Source organism: Arabidopsis lyrata, assembly GCF_000004255.2.
Source record: "Arabidopsis lyrata subsp. lyrata unplaced genomic scaffold ARALYscaffold_6, whole genome shotgun sequence".
Lineage (NCBI taxonomy): Eukaryota > Viridiplantae > Streptophyta > Magnoliopsida > Brassicales > Brassicaceae > Arabidopsis > Arabidopsis lyrata.
Window position 1 is genome coordinate 13,481,925 of NW_003302550.1, and position 7,075 is coordinate 13,488,999.

At 34.1% G+C, this 7,075-nt stretch overlaps 2 long non-coding RNA genes across 6 annotated transcripts; both read left to right on the forward strand.

Moving 5' to 3' along the window:
• Positions 1-1,183: 1,183 nt before the first annotated feature.
• Positions 1,184-3,388, forward strand: LOC9308369. 3 transcript variants are annotated; one of them, XR_002331105.1, is made up of 5 exons: positions 1,184-1,230; positions 1,690-1,940; positions 2,145-2,243; positions 2,340-2,409; positions 2,491-3,388. It is a non-coding gene; the product is annotated as an uncharacterized LOC9308369 (long non-coding RNA). The 3 variants fall into 3 exon arrangements; XR_002331106.1 differs by lacking the exon at positions 1,184-1,230 and having other exon boundaries at positions 1,649-1,766; positions 1,840-1,940; XR_002331104.1 differs by lacking the exon at positions 1,184-1,230 and having other exon boundaries at positions 1,649-1,940.
• A 239-nt stretch (positions 3,389-3,627) lies between these two features.
• LOC110227340 lies at positions 3,628-6,613 on the forward strand. 3 transcript variants are annotated; one of them, XR_002331110.1, is made up of 5 exons: positions 3,628-4,674; positions 4,827-4,974; positions 5,105-5,146; positions 5,622-5,850; positions 5,959-6,613. It is a non-coding gene; the product is annotated as an uncharacterized LOC110227340 (long non-coding RNA). The 3 variants fall into 3 exon arrangements; XR_002331108.1 differs by having other exon boundaries at positions 3,628-4,974; XR_002331109.1 differs by having other exon boundaries at positions 3,628-4,872.
• The last annotated feature ends 462 nt before the right edge of the window (positions 6,614-7,075 follow it).

The window sequence follows — 7,075 nt, forward strand, 5'->3', positions numbered from 1 at the left end:
CATCAATCATTAACACTTTCCTCATTTCCTTAAACCCTTCAATGCTTGCGCCTAAAGTGATAAATAGGTACTTGAACCTCTCTTCTTCATCCAATTCCATTTCCGTTACTGTCCCAGGATTCACCTCTCTTAACATGTGGAGATAAGCAAACAACATCGTGTAGCAAGCTCCAGGGTTCCCACCCATATCACTAACATGTTGTTTTTTCCCTCTCAAGGCGGTGGAGTAGGAACAATCCAAACCAAGTCTTCCTTTAACAAGACTCATGATAGTTTTAGGATCCGGTGTTTCCAATTGACCACGGAAGTCCTCATGCAAAACACTTGCTACTAATCGAGGTGTGCCTTTTTGGTTTAAAATATCTAGTACTCTCCTTACACCTAGAGCATCTATGCATTTTTTGTGAACTCTTACACTCCAAAAATCAGATTTCTTTATTCTAGCAACTCTTATAAATACCATTCACAACCCATGGAAGCTTGACTGCATTCAATCAGAAGTCACATCGGGTCCGACTTCACACATTTCACACCAAACAAGTTTGCCTTTGCAGCTCTATTAACCAAATCCCATACTGCCTCCTTAGAAGGAAATTCTTGATCTTTTTCCAGATCCATACCATCTTTCCATTCTTTAACTGTTTCCTTACTTAGTTGTACAGGCCGTGAAAGCTCAACATATTCATGCCTAACATCATTCTCACAGGAATCTTCCGTTTGTCGTCGGCGGGGAAATGACGACAGAGATCTCGATTGGAGCGATTCTTCTCACAGCTCGATTTCATCTCGATTTTTGTTTGTTTTTTGTTTTAAAATTAATTCAATTTCTCCAAATAATTAATTAAGGGTATAAGGGTATAATCCACTCTATGGTGGCATAGAGACTCTAAAATGGCATGCCTGATTCAAATTTCCGGTTCAGTGGCAAACTAGCCCGTGACTCCCTAAATATAGATAGTGTAACTGATCAAACCGAAGTGAATAAACCAAATTGTTCGTTTAAGCCCAGTATTAAAAAAAAAACTACAATGAAGAGATATGGGCTAATGATGGTTTAAGGCCCAACATAATAATAAAACGAGACCTCCTCCTTTTCTCTAATTCACAACGGCCAATAGAAATGACGCTCCTCTTTCTTTAGTGGGCCTCTTTCGCCTAATTTTTTTTTTTTTTTTTTTCTCCCATGGAGCGTTATTGATTTTCTTCGGAGATCGTCATCGCCATCGCCAGGTTTTGAATTTTTAGGGTTTCTTTCGATTTTATGTTTATTTCAGATCCAGAGCTCTCTTTTGATTGCGTGATTTTGTGTTTTTCTTAGATTTCCAAATTTCGATTTTACTTTGTTTTATCAAAGCAAATCGATAAAACTCTTTTTAATTTCAAAATTTCATGTTGGTTCTGCAGTTTCGTATTTGCGTTTTTCTATTTCGTGAAACCAAAATCACCTTTTTTTTTTTTTTTTTTTTTTTTTTTTTTTTTTTTTTTTTTTTTTATCGTTGTGTTCGTCAAAGATTTTACCTTTGTTGTTAGAAATTAGGGTTTCTAATCGAAAGCCCTCTTTTACATCAGTGATTTCTTTAGTGTGAAGGTTTCTTAATTTGGTTCTTGTTAGGGTTTCTGATGAAGACACGTTTTAAAGATTTTTTAAAGATTTGTTTACGTTTTTATGGATTTGTAAAACCTCCGCAGATTCGATGACTGGCCTGTCACAGAGTTCTTCCTCTCCGATCTCATCAACGCCTTGGCCTCATCATGAGAGCTTCTAGGTACACTTTTTTTTTTTCTCCAATTGATATCTCTTTTAATGGTTTCGATTTTGTTTCTTTCGATCTCTGTCAGCTAGAGGCACAAGAAGCTGGGGTATTGCTGCGATGAAGATCAAAGGCTTCTTGTTGCAGAGTTCATGCCAAATGATACTCTTGCTCAGCTTTTGTTCCATCGTATGATTCATCCTCTTTTTCTCTTCTTTTGTTTTCACATTTAGCAGTTGGGGAATCTGAGGTTAAAAAGGCTGCATTGTTGGTTTATTTGACATGATTTTGTGTTAAAGATGGTGTTAATGTATATGCTTGTAGAATCGATATTGATCAGAACTTGATACAAATCTCTGTTTTTTGAAGTTCTGTTTCTGTTGTGATTCACAGAGATAAACCAAACCATGGAATGGTCAGTGACGTTGCGAGCGGCATGTCATGTAGCCGAAGCATTAGATTATTGTAGCCATCCAAGTTCTGTTTGATAAGGTATACATTAAAACATATTTCCATGAACGTGCCTATAGCTTCTTAATGATCTATGGATGCTAAACTGTTTTATATTGCATAATGGATATGTTGAAGGATGATGATGCATGTATTTCCTGTTTCTGTTTAGTGAGGGAGATCATCGATTATGATCAAATAACAACAGGTAACCAATTCCTACTTCTCTCGTCAGAATGATTATTCATGTTATTCACATCTAAATGTGATGTTTATATTCTCCTTGTAGGAAGTGTGAACCCTGAGACTGTGACATACAGATCTGGTACTATACTTGTGAATCTGCTAGATGGAATGCACATTGCTCCAAGCCATGTAAGTGATTCTGTTTAAGCCCTCTCCTCTCTTGAATTTGTGATTGTAATCATTAGATTCTCTGTCATTGTCAATGTCTTGCAACACAAGCCAAATACAAAAGCGAGTTTTTCTTCAGTTTTAGGGTTTGGTCGATTCGTGATTGTTATTTTCCTAAATTTCGAACCTCTCTTTTTCAAAATCAAAAATTCGATTTGGTTTTTCATCAAGCAAATACGAAAGCCTTCTTTTCTTAGTTGTGTTATTGCATCTTAAGGTTTTCAATTTCAAAACTTGCGTTTCGCTTTAAAGATTTTACGTTGTTGTTTCAAATTGGGTTTCTGATTGTTTTGTTTCTGCAAATCAAAAGCCCTCTTTTTGCTTTGTGTTTTTTTCTTTTTCGAGGGGTTTTTTTTATTTTTCTTGATTATAGTTTTCTTAAATTTGAAACCTTTTCTGCAAATTCAGAGTTTCGATTGATTTTTTTATATATTTTCGTAAATCAGAAATCCCTCTTTAGAATTCCTGTTTTGTTCTGTTTCGAGGGATTTTTACTTCAAATTTTTGTTTGTCTAAAGTTTTATGTTTTCTTCAAACCCAAAAGAAAGGGACTACACATTATATGATTGTGTATGTCCTAACTTGGGGAGATGTTGCCTATGTTAAACAAGCAGGATGTGATCAAAATCTGTAAGACTTGTAAAATTATATTAGACAAGCAAGATTTTATTGAAATCTGTAAGGCTTGTAAAATTATGTAAGACAAGCATCATTTTGATTGAAATCTGTAAGTCTTGTTAAATTATGTAATGCAAGCATCATTTTGATTGAAATATGTAAGACTTGTCTAATTATTTAAGACAAGCATCATTTTGATTGAAATCTGTAAGTCTTGTGTAATTATGTAAGACAAGCAAGATTGGATTGAAATCTGTAAGTCTTGTTAAATTATGAAAGACAAGCAAGATGAGATTGAAATTTGTAAGACTTGTCTAATTATTTAAGACAAGAGATTTTGATTGCAATCTGTAAGACTTGTTAAATTATGAAAGACATGCAAGATGAGATTGAAATCTGTAAGACTTGTCTAACTATGTTCAAAGATTGGATAATTGAATCTAATCGATATATTGCTGGCTGGGCAGCATAACTTCAAGTTTCTGCATAGAACTGCTTTCATTAAGGCTTTTCTAATGATGTCCTAAGAAGGATAAATTCAATGATCTGCTTATTGATGGGGATAAAACTCAATGATCTGCTTATTTGATCGAGATAAATTCAATGATCTGCTTATTTGATGGAGATAAATTCAATGATCTGCTTATCGATTTGGATAAATTCAATGATCTGCTTATTTGATGGGGATAAAACTCAATGATCTGCTTATTTGATGGGGATAAAACTCAATGATCTGCTTATTTATGGGGATAAAACTCAATGATCTGCTTATTTGATGGAGATAAATTCAATGATCTGCTTATTTATGGGGATAAAACTCAATGATCTGCTTATTTGATGGAGATAAATTCAATGATCTGCTTATTGATTTGGATAAAACTCAATGATCTGCTTATTTGATGGAGATAAATTCAATGATCTGCTTATTTATGGGGATAAAACTCAATGATCTGCTTTAAAACTCAATGATCTGCTTATTGACGGAGATAAATTCGATGATCTGCTTATTGACGGGGATAAATTCAATGATCTGCTTATTGACGGAGATAAAACTCAATGATCTGCTTATTGATGGAGATAAACTCAATGATCTGCTATTCTGCTTATTAATGGAGATAAATTGTCTTTTATAAGACTTGTCTAATGAATTCAGATTGGGGAATTCAGTTGTATGGATGAAAAAGCATAAAAACATGTAGTTAATCCTTTCTGCCTAGCTCTTGAAGCTATTCCTGTTAGCGAAGGCACATCATTGTGCAACGCTTTATGGGTCAGGCTCGAGCAAGGCACTAAAGAGAAAGAGAGAGATGACGCACTAAAGGCAAATCAATATACATCTTACTGAGAAATGATATTCATTGGGACATCATGTTCTAATTTTCAATATTCTGCATAAAAAAAATCTTAACTTGCAGACTGTATCTTTCCCTCTTTTAATCAGGTAAGTGTCTCTTTCGTCTTTTAAAACAAGGTATAATCTTCATAATATTTTTCCTTGATGGATTTTGTAGTTCGTTAATTGATTACATCTTTTGATCACGTAGTCTTTTATAACTATTTGACTATGAGTGATTATTTATCTATTTTTTTTAGCTTCAGAAGACCAAGAACTGGAGTGTGTATACGTGATCGTTCTCAGGTTCAACTTCTCTCCCTCGGTTTGAAATATTATAGTTTGAATACTTATAGTAGTAGCATTTTGGTAAACTCTGGTGCACAAGAAGATTAGATGAATGAACAGGTAGGTATTCGTATCCTATAACTGCTTGTTTATAAGAGAGAATTTAATTTTATATATGAGTCCTATATCTGCTTGTTTATAAGAGAGAATTTCATCCTTATAAGATTTCTTCTCTCTGTCCCTGTTTCAGCAACTTTTGGAGTGTCTCCAAAAGAAAGCTTTGGTTTCTCAGGTACGTCCTCTGTATATTGCTTTGATATGTAATTGTATTAATTAGTGGTTGCGTTTAGCTTTTTGTAGTAGTTGCATGAGTTCGTGTACATAGATAAGATGTAAGCATGAGTTCTTGCAAGTTTTATTTATGTCAAAAACTCTTAATCGTACATTTTTTTTTGTCAAAGTCTCTTAATCGTACATCTGATATGTTTTTCAAATAAGGCATCTTTGGTGGTAGTGTAGTGTACATGAATTCTTTTATCAATATGATAGTGTTGTTGCTTGCGTTTTAATTGTTTTAGTGGACAATGTTCGATTTTTTAACCGGAAAATTTAGCAGGTTCTGATCAGATAATTTGTTATCCCTTAACCAAAGTTGTGATTCATATATTGTTTATGTTGTTGCAAAGTTGAGATCTCATGATTTTCCAACGTTCAATGATTTCTTTTTGTCTTACTATACTAATTTATGGTTTATATCAAACTTGCAGGAACTAAAGGGTTATTATCTCTCCAAGTCCACGCGATTCTAAACATTTGACTTTGCCATCCACGCGATTCTTCAATGATTTCTTTTTGTCTTACTATACTCATTTATGGTTTATATCAAACTTGCAGGAACTAAAGGGTTATTATCTCTCCAAGTCCACGCGATTCTAAACATTTGACTTTGCCATCCATTTGTGGTCTAAAACCTCATTCTCTTCTTTGAAACCAAAGGTATAGCCTATAATCATCTTGAGGTCCCTACTTACATCTGGTACAGTTTTTTTTTCAGCCTTCAGATATATTTTTAAGCAAAGCATAACTCTTTGATTCTTCAATCAGAGGGCATGATTGGAGCTTTTGTGGCGTGCGTCGTCTTCAACACTCTTATTTCCAAGTAAGTAACTTTCTAAGTTTACTTGAGACATATATGCATGAACGTTTTTAGATATTTTGGTATTGTTGGCTTTGGTTTATTTCTCCTTTGGCTGTGTTTTTTTTTCTAGGTGGATTAATGTTTCCTTTAGAATACCAAACCTCAATTAAAGCACCCACATCTTTAGAGCACACTGATACAAATAATCGCATAACACGAACACATACTAAACGTAAACATACACACAAAAGTAACTTTTGTGCTCACACTAATACAAACATAAATGCATTACACGGACACATACTCTAAACGTAAACATAACTTTTGTGCTCACACATGAACTTACTAACTTATTTTAATGCAACACAATTGGAAATGCAATTGTTTATGTTGTATGATGAACGAGTGCTAAACAGAAGTTTATGAAATTACTTACTAACCCTCTGTTTATATAAGAGGCTTATGTACAGTTTTTCATTAGTCTTAAAAGTCTCGGTACGACTTCATTTTTCAATTTGTGACATGGAATCAGAGCCGTGAAAAAGCTCTCTTTCATTCACACATTTTCTCTTTGATTCCTTGGAACTTTTCCAAGAATCACTCTCTATTCTATAATCATATATAGGATCCATTCAGATTCGGTTCTTCGGTTCTTGAGATTTCGGTCTCATTCGCGTAATTTTTTGGTTCGGTTTTGGTTCCGGTCCTTTCGGGTCCGGGTTTGTTACTTTTTACTCGAAATTATTCAAAAGTAACCTTAAACCCGAAATTACCTGAAATACTTAAAACAAATTGTAACTGTATCAACCAAATATACCCAAATTACCTTGAAATTAGTCATGGCATAATCCGTTTAAACCGAACCCAATAAACCGACGATTTTGACTTTCGGTTTGAAATTGATTACTGTTGTAAACCGATCGGCAGAATTTTAAATTGATTTTGGTTTTCTAGTTTTTCGGTTCGGTTCGGTTCATCAAAACCGATCAGTATTTCAGTTAAAGGAGACACCTTATATTAACAGAAAACCCTAGATCTATCACTTCATATGTTTGTTTTCTAATCTCTCCTTCTCACGAACCC